Source organism: Panthera pardus, unplaced genomic scaffold (assembly GCF_024362965.1).
Source record: "Panthera pardus isolate Hobbes unplaced genomic scaffold, ASM2436296v1 HiC_scaffold_13, whole genome shotgun sequence".
Lineage (NCBI taxonomy): Eukaryota > Metazoa > Chordata > Mammalia > Carnivora > Felidae > Panthera > Panthera pardus.
The window spans coordinates 123,179,719-123,198,373 of record NW_026526688.1 but is presented as its reverse complement, the minus strand read 5'-3'; the positions used below and the strand labels follow the sequence as shown (position 1 = coordinate 123,198,373).

Genomic DNA, 18,655 nt, shown 5'->3' with positions numbered 1-18,655 from the left:
TTTCCCTTGGTAATGCTCCATTCTCAAACTATGTATCCTCTTTGAGATTCATGCGTTTCAGGTGCCTGCTCAACATTTAAATATAAGTGATCCACCATCACTTCAAATATTCTCAAATCTTAACTCATTTTTTTCTCTGGAATGCCAGATCATCCTCCTAATCTCTTTTCTGTTCAGAAGAGCAGTATCTTCCCATATATAAGCCTTAAACTACTTCTTAGACTACTTCTCTTTGTGCTCCCACATCCAAACAAGTGCCAGTTGTACTGTTTTCATCTCTGTGATCTTTCTGAAATCCACCCCTCACTGAATTCTCACTGTTATTTTGTTGATAGGCTCTCTTACTTATTTGTTGTATTCTAACATTTCAACTGGAATCCTTTTCTAATCTCTCTGTTGCAATTGATCCCACACATATAGTTAGATTAATCTTCCTAAATACAATTTTGAGAATGTCACTCTCATGCTCAAAACTCTCCTATTGCTATGACATAAGCTTGGCATTGGGTGTTTCAGACAAGCCAGTCTACTTTCAATTTCTCTATCTTCCAGTATCCCTCATTCATACAAGTTACATATTCAACAAACCTTGCCCTTTTCATCTCTGTGCTTCTATTCAGGACTTTATCCCTGCCTGGAAATGCCCTTCCTTCATTTCTTACTATGAATGGTAAACTCTAGAGAACATCACTTTTTAATTACAACATTTAGATAGCACATTTTTTCTTTTTTTTTTAAATTTATACCCAAGTTAGTTAACATATAATAATAATTTCAGGAATAGAATTTAGTGATTCATCACTTACATATAACACCCAGTGCTCATCCCAACTTCTGTCCTCCTTAATGCCCCTCACCCTTTAGCCCTTCCACCTACCCAGCAACCCTCAGTTTTTTCTCTGTATTTAAGAGTCTCTTATGGTTTGTCTCCCTCTCTGTTTTTATATGATTTTTCCCTTGCCTTATGTTCATCTGTTTTGTATCTTAAATTCCACATATGAGTGACATAATATGATTTGTCTTTCTCTGACTGACTTACTTTGTTTAGCATAATACACTGTAGTTCCATCCACATTGTTGCAATTGGCAATATTTTATTCTTTTTGATTGCCGAGTAATATTTCATTGTATGTGTGTATACATATACATATACATATACATATACATATACATATATATGTATATGTATATATATATATACCACGTCTTCTTTATCCATTCATCAGTTGATGGACATTTGGGCTCTTTCCATACTTTGGCTTTTGTCAATAGTGCTGCTATAAACATGGGGGTGCATGTGCTCCTTCAAATCAGCACTCCTGTATCCTTTAGATAAATACCTAGTAGTGTAATTGCTGGTTCATAGGGTAATTCTATTTTTAATTTTTTTTTTAATTTATATCCAAATTAGCATAAAGTACAACAGTGATTTCAGGAGTAGATTCCTTAGTGCCCCTTACCCATTTAGCCCACCCCCTTCCCACAACCCCTCCAGTAACCCTCAGTTTGTTCTCCATATTTATGAGTCTCTCATGTTTTTGTCCCCTCCCTGTTTTTATATTATTTTTGCCTCCTTTCCCTTATGTTCATCTGTTCTGTGTCTTAAAGTCCTCATATGAGTGAAGTCATATGATATTTGTCTTTCTCTGACTAAGTTCACTTAGCATAATACCCTCCAGTTCCATCCACGTAGTTGCAAATGGCAAGATTTCGTTCTTTTTGATTGCTGAGTAATACTCCATTGTATATATATACATCTTCTTTATCCATTAATCCATCGATGGAAATTTGGGCTCTTTCCATACTTTGGCTATTGTCTATAGCACCGCTATAAACATTGTGGTGCATGTGTCCCTTCAAAACAGCACACCTGTATCCCTTGGATAAATACCTAGTAATGCAATTGCTGGGTTGTAGGGTAGTTCTATTTTTAGTTTTTTGAGGAACCTCCACACTGTTTTCCAGAGTGGCTGCACCAGCTTGCATTCCCATATTTTTAATTTTTTGAAGACCCTCCATACTGTTTTCTAGAGTGGCTGCACCAGTTTGCATTCCTACAAGCAGTGCAAAAGAGATCCTCTTTCTCCTCATCCTCACCAACATCTGTTGTTGCCTGAGTTGTTAATGTTAACCATTCTGACAGGTGTGAGGTGGTATCTCATTGTGGGTTTGATTTGTATTTCCCTGATGATGAGTGATGTTGAGCAGTTTTTCATGTGTCTGTTAGCCATCTGGATGTCTTCTTTGGAAAAGTGTCTATTCATGTCTTTTGCCCATTTCTTCACTGGATTATTTGCTTTTTGGGTGTTGAGTTTGATAAGTTCTTTATAGATTCTAGATACTAACCCTTTATCAGATATGTCATTTGCAAATATCTTCTCCCATTCCATCAGTTGTCTTTTAGTTTTGCTGATAGTTTCCTTCACTGTGCAGAAGCTTTTTATCTTAATGAGGTCCCAATAGTTCATTTTTGCTTTTGTTTCCCTTCCCTCTGGAGACATGTCAAGTAAGAAGTTGCTGTGGCCCAGGTCAAAGAGGTCATTACCTGTTTTCTCCTCTAGGATTTTGATGGCTTCCTGTCTTACGTTTAGGCCTTTCATCCATTTTGAGTTTATTTTTGTATATGGTATAAGAAAGTGGTCCAGGTTCATTCTTCTGCATGTTGCTGTTCAGTTTTCCCAACACCATTTGCTGAAGAGACTGTCTTTATTCCATTGGATATTCTTTCCTGCTTTGTCAAAGATTAGTTGGCCATATGTTTGTAGGTCCATTTCTGGGTTCTCTGTTCTGTTCCACTGATCTGTGTGTCTCTTTTGTGCCAGTACCTTAATGTCTTGATGATTACAGCTTTGTAATACACCTTGAAGTACGGAATTGTGACGCTTCCAGCTTTGGTTTTCTTTCTCAAGATTGCTTTGGCTATTCGAGGTCATTTCTGGTTCCATACAAATTTTAGGATTGTTTGTTCTAGCTCTGTGAAGAATGCTTGTGTTATTTTGATAGGGATTGCAGTGAATATGTAGATTGCTTTGGGTAGTATTGACATTTTAAAAGTATTTGTTCTTCCAATCAATGAGCATGGAATGTTTTTCCGTTTCTTTGTGGCTTCTTCAATTTCTTTCATAAGCTTTCTATAGTTTTCAGTATATAGATATTTCACCTCTTTGTTTAGTTTTATTCCTAGTTATTCTGTAGTTATTGGTGCAATTGTAAATGGAATTGAAATCTGAATTTTTTTTCTCATGCTTCATTATTGGTATATAGAAATGCAACCAATTTCTGTACATTGACTTTATATCCTGCGACTTTGCTGAAGTTATGTCTCAGTTCTAAAAGTTTTTTGGTGGAGTCTTTTGGGTTTTCCATATGGAATATCATGTCGTCTGCGAAGAGTGAAAGTTTGACTTCCTCCTTGCTGATTTGGATGCCTTTTATTTCTCTGTGTTGTCTGAATGCTGAGGCTAGGACTTCCAACACTATGTTGAATAGCAATGGTGAGAATGGACATTCCTATTGTGTTCCTGACCTTAGGGGTAAAGTTCTCAGGTTTTCCCCATTGAGGATGCTATTAGCAGTTGGTCTTTCGTATATGATCTTTATGATCTTGAGGTATGATCCTTCTATCCCTACTTTCTTGAGGGTTTTTATCCAGAAAGGATGTTGTATTTTGTCAAATACTTATTGTGATGTATCACATTGACATTGGACCAGCCCTGCATCCCAGGAATAAATCCCACTTGATCATGGTGAATAATTCTTTTAATGTATTGTTAGATCCAGTTTGCTAGTATCTTGTTGAGAATTTGCATCCATCTCTATCAGGGAAATTGGTCTATTGTTCTCTTAATTTTTATTGGGGTCTTTGTCTGGTTTTGTAATTAATGTAAATGCCGGCCTCATAGAATGGGTTTGGAAGTTTTACTTCCATTTCTATCTTTTGGAACAGCTTCCAAAGAATAGGTGTCAACTCTTCTTTAAATATTTGGTAGAATTCTCCCTGGAAAGCCATCGGCCCTGGACTCTTGTTTGTTGCGAGATTTTTGATTACTAATTCTATTTCTATACTGGTTATGGGTGTGTTCAAATTTTCTATTTCTTCCTGTTTCAGTTTTGGTAGTCTGTATATTTCTAGGAATTTGTCCATTTCTTCCAGATTGCCCGATTTGTTGGCATATAATTGCTCCTAACATTCTCTTATTATTGTTTGTTTTTCTGCAGTGTTGGTTGTGATATCTCCTCTTTCATTAGTGATTTTATTTATTTGGGTCCTTTCCTTTTTCTTTTTGATCATACTGGCTGGGTAGATCAAATTTTGTTAATTCTTTCAAAGAGCCAGCTCTTGGTTTCATTGATCTGTTCTCCTGTTTGTTTTTTTGTTTTGTTTTTTTTTTTTTGGGGGGGGGGTGTTTTTTTGTTCGTTTTTTTAATTTCAATAGCATTGATTTCTGCTGGTTTGGGGTTTTATTTGCTGTTCTTTTTCCACCTTTTTAAGGTGTAAGGTTAAGTTGTGTATCTGAGACCTTTCTTCCTTCTTTAGGAAGGCCTGGATTGCTATATACTTCCCTCTTATGACCACGTTTCCTGCATCCCAGAGGTTTGGGGCTGTGGTGTTATCATTTTCATTGGCTGCCATGTACTTTTTAATTTCCCGTTTAACTCATTCATTCTTTAATAGGATGTTCTTTAGTCTCCAAGTATTCATGTTCTCTCTAAATGTTTTCTTGTGGTTATTTTGAGTTTCACAGCATTGTTGTCCAAAAATATGCACAGTATGATCTGGATCTTTTTGTACCTATTGAGGGCTGGTTTTCTTGTGATTAATTGACTTATATATTTGGGCGTTTCCACCTTGGGGGCATGAATATTTACAATTATTATATCCTTGTTGATTTTCTGTTTCGATGATCTGTACCCTTCTTCAACACCCTTTCCCTTTCTCTGTCCTCTTTCCACAAAAACAACTCCCTACCCTCCATGGCTACATAGCACATTTTAAAGAGTACATTTTTAATATTTGTTGAACTTTTTAAAAAGGATAGTAAAATATAAAATGAAACACCAGAAAAGCAATATTGCTTTGATACTAGCTTAGTATTTTAAATTTAATGAGAACCAAAATTTTTAAATGTTATGAAACAACAAAGGATTAATGGCTACTCCTTGAGAAAAAGAATGAACCATGTTTATCATAAGTATTCATCTCCTAAAAGTTTTCACAGACAACCACATTTGCTGATAGTTTTTGTTGCTTTTTAAAAAGTATTATTCGGGACACCTGAGTGGCTCAGTAGGTTAAGCATCAGACTCTTGATTTCAGCCAGGTCACGATCATGGTTCATGAGATCAAGTCCCACGTCATACTCTGCAGACAGTGCAGAGTCTGCTTGGGATTATTTCTCTCCCTCTCTCTCTGCTCTCCCCTGTTCGCTCTCTCTCTCTCTCTCTCTTTTTTTCTCTCTCTCTTTTTTTCTCTCTCTCTCTCAAAAATAAATAAATAAACAAACAAACAAATATTTTTTTTAAGCAGGCATAAATACCAGATGAAAATCATAGCTAAGTCTCATGTAACCTAAAAAATGATAATTCCAATATTACTTAAAATATTCCATATTATAGATAAAGATAGAACTTCTCATGAAGTTCTATGAACTTCATGAGAACTTTCATGAACTTTTCATGAAACCAGTATAACTTTAATATCAAAAGGTGATCAAGATTCTACCAAAAAAAGAATAATATAGGTAATCTCTATAATATATACGTAAAAATTTTAGTGAAATAATAGCAAATGGGACACCTGGGTGGATCAGTTGGTTAAGCGTCTGACTCTTGATATCAGCTTACATCATGATCTCACAGTTCATAAATTTGAGCCCAAGTCGGGCTCTGCACTTACAGTGCAAAATTATCAGCGAAATTAATATATGCTCATGTCAATAGATGCAAAAAAGGCATTTGACAAAATCAAAGGACAATTCTAATAAAAATTCTTCATGTATTGGAAATTGAAGGATATCTTTTTAATATAATAAAGAATACTTAAAAAATTAGAAACAGAAAATATTAAATAGCAAAACACTAGAACTATTCCAATTGAAATTAAAAAACAGATGTTTCTATCAAAATCATTAATAATGAATACAATAAAACAAAGTAAATAATGTATTAAATTGGAAAATATATTTTTGCCTTTGTTGTGATCAGATAACAAAATGACACAGGAAAATGTATTAAAATTACCCTAGAATTAATAAGAGAAATAAGTAAAGTAACCGGGTTCAAGTTAAATATATAAAAACCAGTAATTTTTTAATCTATACTAATAAGTAACTAAAAAGGAAATTGTAAAAAAAATCATTTGCAATAATGAAAAAATTATATACATAGAATTATGCAATGGGAAACTCATAGAACCTAAATACAGAAGATGTAAACAATGGAAAGATACCAAAGTTAAATGGGAAGACAATATCATAAAAATATCAATTAGGCTATTGGCCTAAAAATAGAAAATAGATCAAAAGAACTAAAGAAAAATTCCAGAAATTTTTTCCAATATATGTACCCATTTAATATAAGACAAATATATTTTAAGTGAGAAACAAATGAACTCCTTAATAAATTCGGCTGACACAAATGACTACCCAATTTAAACGACAGTAGAATTTACCCCTATATTTCACATTTAAAAAATAGTTTCCAGTTGGAACAATATAGAGAAGATTTGAATGGCCCCTGTGCTAGGATGGCATACAAATCCATGAAGCATTCCATATTTGGGGCCATTAAGGAGGACACTAATTGTGATGAGCACTGGGTGTTATATGTAAGTGACGAATCACTAAATACTACTGCTGAAACCAATACTACACTACACGCTATATGTTAACTAACTTGAATTTAAACACAATCTTAGAAGAAAAAAATAAAAATAATTTCCAGATTTTTTAAGATGTAAATGTAAAACATGGGACATTAAAATTCATGTGTAAAAATCTAGAAAATTATATGTATGGGCAAGGGAGAGCTTAACCCCTAGAGACAAAAACTTAGAGAAAAGATAGTCCTTATATGACAATATCAAAATTTAAAAGGAAATGCATATCAGAATGACGTAAAATACCACTTTTTTTAGTCATCATAATGACAAAGATTTAAAAGACCAATGAAACATTTTCTGGGAAGATGCAAGAAAATATAATTTCATAATGGATAAATGTGAACTATTGCTTTTTTGTAAAGCTATCTGTGAATATGCCATAGATATCCCATAAAACTTAAATACTATATCATAAAATGATATACATACATACTTTTATCCATATATTTAAACAAACTTTGTACTGTGTAAAAAGTAAACAACAATAAAAAATGAAATACCTATTAATGAAGGGAATGACTGAATCATGTCACCATAAAATACTATGCAGACATTTTGAAGATTGAATTAAAGTCATTGCAGTTAGTTGGCATGATTTCCATCAGGTATTGTTAAGAACAAGATTCAGACAAATGTGAGACATCATTTTTCTAAAACCAAGAATTACCCCGCCCCCCAAAACCACTGTACATGTTAAACGTATATGTGCTTGTATATTTATGTATATGATTAAGCATGGAGTAAATATGAAAGGATGCATATTTGGGCATTAATAGATTACCTAAGTTGGGGAAAAAATGTGGGCCAAGGAGGGGAAGAATAAGGAAGGAATAAATAATTATCACATTTATTCATTGTTTATAAAATAAGAGAAATGCTTCAGGATTATTTAATAAAATTTAATATGTGAAACTTTGGTTGAAAGAGACAAAACAGGGGGTGGGGGGAACAGGCAGAACTGTGAAATGTTTATATTGTTTTAATGCCATGAATGAGGTAAAGCAAGAACATGGTGAAAGGTAAATCAGGTCATATTTCCAGTAAAGGTTGCAACACACATGCATATACCATTTGGGCTCATTTGGGAAATATGTATCTTCCCACTTGATTCAAATGATACCTTGATGAGAAAAATCCAATGCCAAAAGAGGTAAACAGTAATTGGAGGCAGAGCCATATGTGGTCTTGTGAGGTCCATCATGGGGAAAGATGTGGAGAGGCAGTTGGAGAGGTTTTACCACAAAAATGTTGGGTCATGAAGGAAATTAAGTTATGTAAAAATGGGTTAAGTGAAGTTTGCATACTGAGGAGTTTCTCAGGAAGGGACAGATAACATGTTTCTATTACTAACTTTGTCCAAAATCAGTCTGCATAATAAATCACCTGCCTGAAAAGCAGTGGCAACTGCTTGCTCATTCTTCTGTTGTTACTCTGGAAATTGGGTTTGAGATCCAGACAGATGCTGCAACCTGATCCTTAGATTGCTTTCCCTGTCCTTATCATGGGTTACTCTGGGTTGGGTCCTCCTATAATGGATAGTTCCAGTTAACAATTTACTGATCATATGCTTTTAATGGTGAGAAAATAAGGCACACAAATAACAAATGCAATACTTTTGTTTAAAAAAGTGTGAGTAACATGGTAAGGTATTTAACTTTTTCTTCAAGAAAGTAAAATGAAGACAAAATGAAAAGTCTTTTAAACTGTGATGTGTGCTTTTTAAAGATTAGAGATCAGTAAATTTGACACTTCTCATCATTTAAATTCAGTACATTAAAAATGGAAACTACATGGTAGGTACAAATCTCATCTGGCTCAGCTTATAAATTGTTGATAAAAAATTTAAGAATATATTTACATGGCATTTTAAAAAGCCTACTGTCTTGCATAATAGTCCCAAAGGAGCTTATTATAGTTTTAGAAGATTCTCCATTATTAGAATTCTGTTTCAGCATTGTACAGTGTTTTACTAAATATATGTATCTATATTCTTCTGTTATGTAGAACATATTAAATTGATTTGCAGTTCTCATTAATTAAGTCTTCTGACTAAAATCTCATACTCTAAAAATAATTACCTTGAATATTATCAGCCTTAAAAAGGAAGGAAACCCTGTCACATGCTTATGACATGGATGAAACTTGAGAACATTATGCTGAGTGAAATAAGACAGTCACAAAAAGATAAATACTATATGATACCACTTATATGAGGTATCTGAAGTAGTCAAATTCATAGAAACAGAAAGAAGAATGGTGGCTGCCAGGAACTGGTCAAGGAGGAAATGGGGAGTTGTTTAATGGATACAGAGATCCATTTGGAAAGATGAAAAAGCTCTGGAGATACCTTGCACAACAACATGAATACACTTAATACTGAACAATAGTTCATTACTTAAACTACTTAACACTAAAAAATAGTTAAGATGGTAACTTTTATGTGTTTTTTTACCATGATTAAAAATAAAAAATAAGGTTATGATCTTAAAATACACAAGTGTTTATGAAATTTCAAATGTGTTTGATGAAATATACTTTCTTCTCATGGTTGAAATATAAAGGATTTGTTGGTAACATGTCTTTACCTGGGTGAAGGAAAATTCTACTAAAGCCCAGTAAATAAGGTAACAAGTATTTATTAATTCCTTGTTATAAACAAGATATTGAGAGGTATACAACACATTTTTTGTAGATACATAGATAGATGATATAGATATGGATATAGATATAGATACAGTAGTTGGTGCAAGTCCTAAAAACGTTAATAAGTGGCAATTCAAGATACAAAAATGTCAAGAAAATAATAGAAGCCACAAGATGGTGCATGATCAGTAGTTAAAGGAAGGTTACTAGATAAATCTTTAGCCTAATTGAACTGGCTGAATAACTAACACAAGTGATATGCATATGTTCCACATATACAGTAGATAGTTGAAGACATTTTTCCTAACATATTTGTGGTTAAAAGGAACTGATATTCATTATGTCACATTTTATACAACTATTTGATAAGATATCTGAATTTATCTTTCTTTGCTTCCTCCTCTACTTTTTTTTTTTTAGCATATGAAAATTAAGTCTCCAAAAGTAATCCAGTAATTCCAAACTCACACAAACCCATACCTGGATAAATGTGACTCCAAAACTTTCTGTCAAATTAATTTCAGCTACTAGGACATTAAAGTATAATCTTTCATTTTTCTGCCTTCTCCCTCACATTTCCCCCTGTTTATTCTAATATACCTCAGACACCTCTTTTCCCCTCTTATCAAAACACAAGCACACAAACCCACACACAACTCTGCTTACCCCAGTTCTTGGGATACATTCTGAGGTGGCAACATAATCAGATAGGAAAAGTAAAGGAGAGAAGAATCTTCGGGCCCCGTTCTTGAAGGTCATCCCATTCGCCACCAACTACCAAGAATCTCATTATCTAGTGGTCTTTTAGTCATTCTTCTTATTCCTACTCTCCACTAATGCACACACTTCACAGAGAATGTTATAATAGGTGTGGTAAACATATCTTAGGAAATCCTTGGAATGACCACACCAATTCCTAGGTATTTGCTAGAATTCTTTCCTGTGCCTGGAGTACACTCTTCCAGTAACGTGTCCTAACTTTATTTTCATTTTTGCACTCATATTTTTATTTGTAATATGTAGGAGTTGGAAAATGATTTCTAGACTCATTTTTTAATCTGTAATATTTAAGATTCTGGAAACAAAATTTTTTTAAAAACAAGTTTTTTCAAAAAGGGCACTAGATGGCACAATTTTACCAATTTATGCTAATAAAGTCATTCATCCTCGTATTAATTCACAAATAAAATAATTTCTTTTTATAAATAGTTACATGTAAATAATTTAATAGGAAACCTGTATAACAATAAAGAGAAAAGTTCTTGACAATATAATATTTCCAATATACCATGTTTTATGGCCTTATTTATGAACATAGCAAGCACAATTCTAGCATTGGGTGAATAATTTAACCCAGAGAGAACAGCCATCTCTATAGTGAAATACACCAAAAACCTATGGATGTTTAACATTCATGTCTATCAAATGTACATTTTTATAGTATTACTAATACATAATAAAACACTATAATATAGTAAAGTGGACTGATAATTCCACTGACTTTGAATGCTTAAAATCAGATGCTAGTGAATGTTTCTTACTTCACTGCTTGCCTTAAGCTCATTATATCCAGTTAGGAACCTTGTCTCCTCATGCTTAAAAATGAATAAATTCATCCAGTAACAATAGAAAATGACTAAGGTCTATTCAATTTAGTAGCCACTTGACCTTTTATTTGCTAAAAGTACCATATTTAGAGCAAAAGTCCCAGATCTATCTAATGTTTTCACTATCACTTCATTTTCTGGAATTATTTATATTTCACAAAGTTTATCAGTTCTTGAACTGTATCTTGACATACAGGACAGCACATCAGCCAAACAAACAGAATGTACACCTCACCTGGACAATCTCCCAACCCTGGCTCAGGTTCTTGGAGAAGTCTTGCCTAATTACCTAGTGTATACTTCCACCAGATGGTACAATCAACTGTGGTAAATCCTTATTTAAGAGACTAATAGGGAAATGTCTCTACTTTTGCCTAATGAAAAAGTTCTCCTGTTTAGAGGAAAGTCATCATCATGGACAAAAGAAACAGCTTCTAGAGGATCACATATGAAAAGAGGAGTAGGGAAAATGACATCTACATTGTTAGCTACACTGGGCTACTCTAAATATTAACAGAGTAAATATAGCCAAATTGCCCTTATATTTCAACAAACCAGGCAAAGCAGTGTGGTGAATGGCCTGAGGGAGTAAGAGAACAAGAAGTTGGATAATTACTAGAGAGGACCTCTTGAAGCAATACTGGAGATCCTTGAAAGTTAATGATTCCATGAATAGCTCATCAATGGTAATGCTAAGTGGACAATGATTTCTTATAGAAAGTTGTTCCCAGACATCAAAGATGACTTACCCTATAACCGCTGAACAAATATCAGCAGTATCTGCCAAATTCTACTACATGTTTTACATAAAGACATGAAAGAAATTCCAAATTTGAAACCATAACACTGTTGCCAACCATCAGCCCAACAAGTTAATCAGCTGTCTAAGATCGGTTACCATGATAGGATAGGAAAGATAGATTCTGTTCTTTTTGTTCTTAAATGCTAGGCTTCACTTCAAAAAGTCTTTTTTCTCTTCCCTTAAAATAATGTTTAACTGATATTGTAACCAATGTGTACTACCCACTGTGATAAATAAGGAGGAAAATAGAGTAATAACAGGATATACTGTTCTTCGTAAGAAATGTGTGTATGTATGTATATATATAGGGAGAGAGAGAGCGAGAGAGAGAGGGAGACTAGAGAGAATATATGAGCCCTTTTAGCACTTCTCAAGAGAAACATTATAATGTGAGTACATAGTGGACATTATTGTTTATTCCCCAACATGTCAATTCCACCACAGAAAACTATCTGAGTAAACAATGGTAATTCATTCCCTTTGACAATGATTAATTCAGAAAGGGTTTGTGAGCCAACTATGGCTATTGTAGGCATAATTCTAAAATGAGTCCTTAAAGATTTCTCACCCTAATCCCTGAAGCCTATGAACATGGTGAGATGTCACTTTCATGCTTGTGTTCTCTTCTTTGGCACAGTCTTAAGAAAGAGAAATTATCTAGGCAAGCTTAAAATCTAATCACACCAGCTCTAAAAAGCAGAGGGGTTTCTTCAGATGATAGCAAAAAAAGTCAGAGATGGGGCACCTGGGTGGCTCAGTTGGTTGAGCGTCAGACTTTGGTTCAGGTCATGATCTCAAGTTCAAGCCCCACATCGGGCTCTGTGCTGACAGCTCAGAGCCTGGAGCCTGCTTTTAGATTTGTGTCTCCCTCTCTCTCTGCCCCTTCCCTGCTCGCTCTCTCTCTCTCTCTCTCTCTCAAAAATGAATAAACATTTAAAAAATTTTTTTAAAAGAAAGAGATTCAAAACAATAGGATAGAAGAGAACCACTTGATGAGGAATGCAGACAGCCCCAAATTACTCAGATCCACCCCTTAGCTAATAGCCAGCAAGGAAATGAGGATGTTGGTCTTATTACCACAGGGAACTAGATTTTGTGAACAATCTGAATGAGCTTGGAAGTGAGTTTTTCCTCAACTCTTCCAGAAAGAAGCCCAGCATCCTCTACAAACTGGACATTAGCCTTGTGAGTTTCTAAACACAGAACCCAGTAGAGCCCACCCAGATTTCTATCCTATAGAACTATAAGATGACAAATGAATGTTGCTATAAGCTACTAAGTTTGTGGCCATTTGTTACGACAGCAATAACAAATTAATCCAGTGGCCAAAGAATTGTAAAATATAGTCTACTAGTGATTCTGAGGAAATTGTATTTCTACAAGAGAGCCACAGGACAAAATGGTGTCTCTTCTTTTTTTGAATGTTACTATGTCTAGACCTAATGGGCAGAACTAATTTGTGGATATATAGAATTATGTTGTTGAAATTCCTAAAACTAAATCATCCTTAAAATCACAGAATAAATGTACTTGATAATAATGTACGGGACATAAGCATATTAGAAAATAGAGTAAACCTATGTCTTCATGCTACTGAAGAGACTAACCTTGGAGCTGACCCTACTTCAGGAATAACAGATATGTGAGATAATCTTTTTGTTGTTTAAGCCAGTTGGAAGATTTCCGTTAGGGACAAAATATTTTAACTGATAAGACATTGATATAAAACTAGTATAGTTACATCTGGAGACCCAGTGTTAAGTAAAAGAACACTGAAATGAGAGACTTGAGATAACATATATCCAGCCGTAGTTATGTATTTATTTAATTTCTCATACATTTATGAAAGTATTTAATTTTCTCCCCTTTTTAATTTATATATCTAATGAAATAGAAAACATTGAAAAGAAGATTATATGGAAGAGATTTCTGTGATGACATGAAAAATTTATACCTAATATCAATACAGCTTGTTAAGAAATTTCAAGTTTGGCCAACAAAAGTGATGCTTTATTTCCATGTTGTGAAATACCAAAACATTGCCAATACATAGAAATTTGTAACTAGTTAGTTATCTAAGTATGAAAGGAGGTATCGAGATTGGGATAGAGATTTGGAAGTCAGCATATGAGAGGTGCCTGGGTGGCTCAGTCAGTTGAGTGGCTGACTTTGGCTCAGGTCATGATCTCACAGTTTATGAGTTCAAGCCACACGTTGGCCTCTGCACTGGTAGCACAGAGCCTGCTTGAGATTCTCTCTCTTACCTCTCTCTCTGCCCCTTCCCCACTCATGCTTTTTCTCCCTCAAAATAAACTTTAAAAAAAAAAGGGAAGAGAGATTAATGGTCACCCAACATAAGACAAAAAGAGACAAACAGTGCCTGAAGATAGGAAGAACCCTCAGACACAACTAAGATTAAAGACCTGTAGGCAAAAGAGGAGGATCCTGTGAATGAAAATAATAAAATTGTTTAGGCATATGTGATTAGAATCAGAATAAATAATGTCAGGAAAGCTAAAAGCATAGAGGATGGAGCTTTGAGACCTGTTTGTCCAACAATCAGAAGTAGAAGAGAGATTTAGTAAGATAAAGATTGAAGTGGATTGTCTGAATTTGGCATTTTTAATGCATTATTTATTTCAGTACAGATAATCTCAGTCATGGGGTGAAGAAGGTGGGGGATAAGCAGAAGCCAGATTGCTGTGAGTTGAGCAGTGGGAGGAACACTTCATCTCCTGAGACTGGAGGGAAGGAAATAAGGATCAATGCAGATGTTTATCACAATGGAAATATGCAAATGAAGGCACATGGAAATAATACAACAGCAGGGTACCTAAGCTCAAGTGAAGTAATTACAAGGAGAACAATGCTCAAAAGATTTCCTAAAACACCATCTTACACAATCAGAATAGTTATCGATGTCCAGAATATGATACCAACCTCAGTGTAGCTATAAGTAAAGCATTAATTTACTTTCTGCAGTTGTCAGTACAGAATGCTACTGGGGGTGTTCTCTAAAGAATTTGGATATGAGTTAAATAAAATTGTCTTCAAAGAATAAAACTATGTACTTACATGTAATTCATTTATAGGCAAAGTCACCTGAAAGAATTCTTGCCAAGTCAAGCCTGCAATATTTGAGGTAACTTATTGAATATATTAACATAGCTAATGAAAGAATGTATCCATAAAAAAGGGAAGGAAGTATTGATTGGCTATGGAAGGAAATAAAAAACAAATCACTCAGGCAAAGCCACCCCAATACAGAGATGAATATTTTTGTCTTGCTGGCCAGGCTATTCCTGGTGGGAAGACCAATAGAGAAAATATATGCACAAAAATTATTATAATTCAACCTATAGAGTACCATGGTAATTAAGAGGAAAGGAGATAACTTCTAATTGATCAGTGATATATGAGGACTGAAGCAAGGAAGAATGAAATGTCAGGAATATGGAAGAATTTGCTATTGTTCTATAATTTTTTCATTTCTGTGTTTTATTTTCTCAACCAAGTTACCAAGTTTGTTCTGGTCAGGGACTCATAGATCGCAAAACAAAAAACAAAACAAAACAAAATCTCAACACCACTTGCTCTAGAGTAGGATTACAACTAAACTCGTACAGGTTTGCCAGCAAATATGTAGAATATACTCTTTCCAATGACCTCATGGGAATTTCTGTCAACTTGGCACCTCATATGGAATAGTATCAAAGCTCTTACTTCTGGGGTGCTGGCTGGCTCAGTGGGTAGAGTATGTAACTCTTATCTCAGGTTTATGAGTTCAAGCCCCACATTGGATGTAAAGTTTACTGGAAAAAAAAAAAAGTAGAAGAAGAAGAAGCAGCAGCTTACTTCTGATTTCCAGAGCAGGTTTACAAAGTACATAGAGCTACTTACAGTTGATATCTTGAGGCCATGAAAAGAAGTGGCAAGTAATTAAGCCAAAGTTATGCAACCTGTGAGATCAAAGACCCACCACAAAGATAGGACAGGACAATCTTCATGTACCAAATATTTGTTACGGATCTGCTGAATGCTAGGTCTTGATCTAGGCACTACAGAAACAGAGACATAAGAACACATTATCCTTAGTGTTAAGGACATGACAGTCTAATGCAGAGATAAGTGAACTACAGCCCATATTCCATACTCCATTCACTGCCTGTTTTTACAATAAAGTTTTATTGTAACAGTCACACATTCATTTTCATATTATTGATGAATGCTTTCCAGCTACAACAGAGCTAGATAGTTGCAAAAACAAGCCATATAGCCTTCAAATATATATATATATATATATATATATATATATATATATATATATATTACAGTTTTTCTAATGAAATAAGTTGCAGACATCATTCCCCTTAACCCCTAAATGCTTCAGTTTATATTTTCTAACAAGGGAATTCACTCACATAACCATAATAAAATGATCAAAATCAGGACATTTAACTTTGAACAATATTATTTAAATTGAAATTTTACCAGTTGTTCTTATGTTCTTATTTCATTTATAGCAAAAAAAAAAAAAAAAAAAATCTGGTGCAGAATCCAGTCTGGATTACACTTTACATTTAGTGTTTATGTCTCTTTTGTCTCTTCTTTACCCTAAAATAATTCATTAGTCAGGGAGACTGGGTGGCTCAGTCAGTTAAGTGTCCAACTTCAGCTCAGGTCATGATCTCACAGGTTGTGGGTCTGAGCCCCGCATCAGGCTTTGTGCTGACAGCTCAGAGCCTGGAGCCAGCTACAGATTCTATGTGTCCATCTCTCTCTGCCCCTCTCCTACTCTCTCTCTCTCTCTCTCTCTCTCTCTCTCTCTCTCTTTCTCTCTCTCTCTCAAAAGTACATAAATATTAAAGTTTTTTTAATAAGTCATTAGTTTTTCATGATATTGATATTTTTTTAAGAGTATATAGACCAGTTATACATCCTCACTTTCGGTTCATCTAATGATTAGATTCAGGGTATGCATTTTTGGCAGGAATACTATGAATGTGATCCTGTGTTCTTACCAGTATTTCACATCACAAGGCACATGATGTTGACTTTTCCCACTATTTGTGATGTTAACTTTTTAAATGTTTGTTTATTTATTTTTGAGAGATAGAGCACAAACTAGAGAGGAGAAGAGAGAGACAGAGGGAGACACAGAATATGAAGCAGGCTCTGGGCTCTGAGCTGTCAACACAGAGCCCAATGCAGGGCTCGAACCCAAAAACTGTGAGATCATGACTGAGCCAAGGTCAGACACTTAACTGACTGAGCCACCCAGACAACCTGGTAATGTTAACTTTGATTGCTCAGTTAAGGTGACGTTTGCCAAGTTTCTTCATTATAAACATATTACTTTTCTTTCTGTAATTAATTAGTAATTTGTGATTAGAAACTTTGAGACCATGTAGATATCCTATTCTTTATCAATGGGATAGTTTCAGTACCCATTGTTGATTCATACCTGAATCAGTTGTCACCTAATAATAGATTTTTTACTTCCCATTGGAGAGGAATAGTCAAAAAGGCAATGGGCAGACTCCTTAAACTCATAGTATCATCTGCCCCTGACAGACAGTTGAACTAAAAACTTCAGGTACCTTTTAGACCAAAAATGAGAATTAAGTTGGAGACTTTAAAGGAAGCAGATATGTCAAATGTATTAGAACCTGCTGCTATTATAGCTATCACAGCCATTAATGAGAAGAGGCCCGCATACTAGTTTAGAATGATTTATTAAATAGTTAAGCTCTACCTGAAAGGAAAACTTATGTATATATCCCTGACTTGTGGATTTCTCAGACAAATCAAAGAAAACAGAAAGAAATATTAGGACCAAACATTTAACTTAAGATGATTTTTGTCTTAAACTTTATCAAAAACAAAGTGACACAGTTATAGGATCAGCATGAATTTAACTCAGATTGAGAAGGGGCTTATCCATGGTTTGTGCTCAGAAAGAAAAGGAGGATATTGTAGGTGAGGGAAAATCTTTTCTTCTACCCATCTTAGTTTTTCTAGCTATGGTCCTGCAAATTAGACTGATCAAAAACAGATTAATAAGAGAAAAACAAGGTTATTAACATGTGCATTGTGCATATACACAGGGGAGTACTCAGTGATGGGTAAACCCCAAATGACTGGTTGGAACTTGAGTTTAAATACCACCCAAGAAAAAGGAGTTTGGGGCATTTGAGAAGGGGAGGCCAGTTATGTGAAAGTGACTAAGAAAAGTATGGTACACAGGGATTGTTGGATGAGATTTGTTATGCAGATTAAAATTGGTGCCTTCTCGAATGGCCAGTTGTTAAAGGTCCTCCTCTTATTGGTAGGAGAGATTGAGGACATCTCTAGAAATAAACATTTCCTTTATATAGCATGGTATGTTAACCAACTGGAATTAAAAACTTAAAAAAAAAGAATTTCCTTTATAAATGTAATTTCCTTTACAATAATAAAACTTGTGTCCTGTTTTTAGGGCTTTTCCTGCATCTGCTAGTTTTCAATGGCCTTTACTTCAAAATAATCCATATGCCAAAGAGGTGTATTTTGTGGTGGCATATTTGGATACTCCTCAATATTTATAAGGGACTAGGAATTCTACTGGTTCCTGCAGTAGTGGGAAGAGAATCCATCTCAAGCTGCCAGAACCTAGTTTTGCAAATAGAGTTCGATGTTCTTTACTCTTTCCCTCCATGAGATGGGTAGCAAAGAACATGCCTA

At 34.6% G+C, this 18,655-nt stretch overlaps 1 long non-coding RNA gene and 1 other non-coding gene across 2 annotated transcripts in view; both read left to right on the top strand.

The window, feature by feature from the left end:
• LOC109247091 (uncharacterized) overlaps nt 1-18,655 on the top strand; it is a 30,009-nt gene that overhangs the window by 4,308 nt on the left and 7,046 nt on the right. The gene's annotated exons all lie outside the window — the stretch shown is intronic.
• Nucleotides 6,676-6,780, top strand: LOC128776778 (U6 spliceosomal RNA). Its single transcript, XR_008421953.1, has one exon. It is a non-coding gene; the product is annotated as a U6 spliceosomal RNA (small nuclear RNA).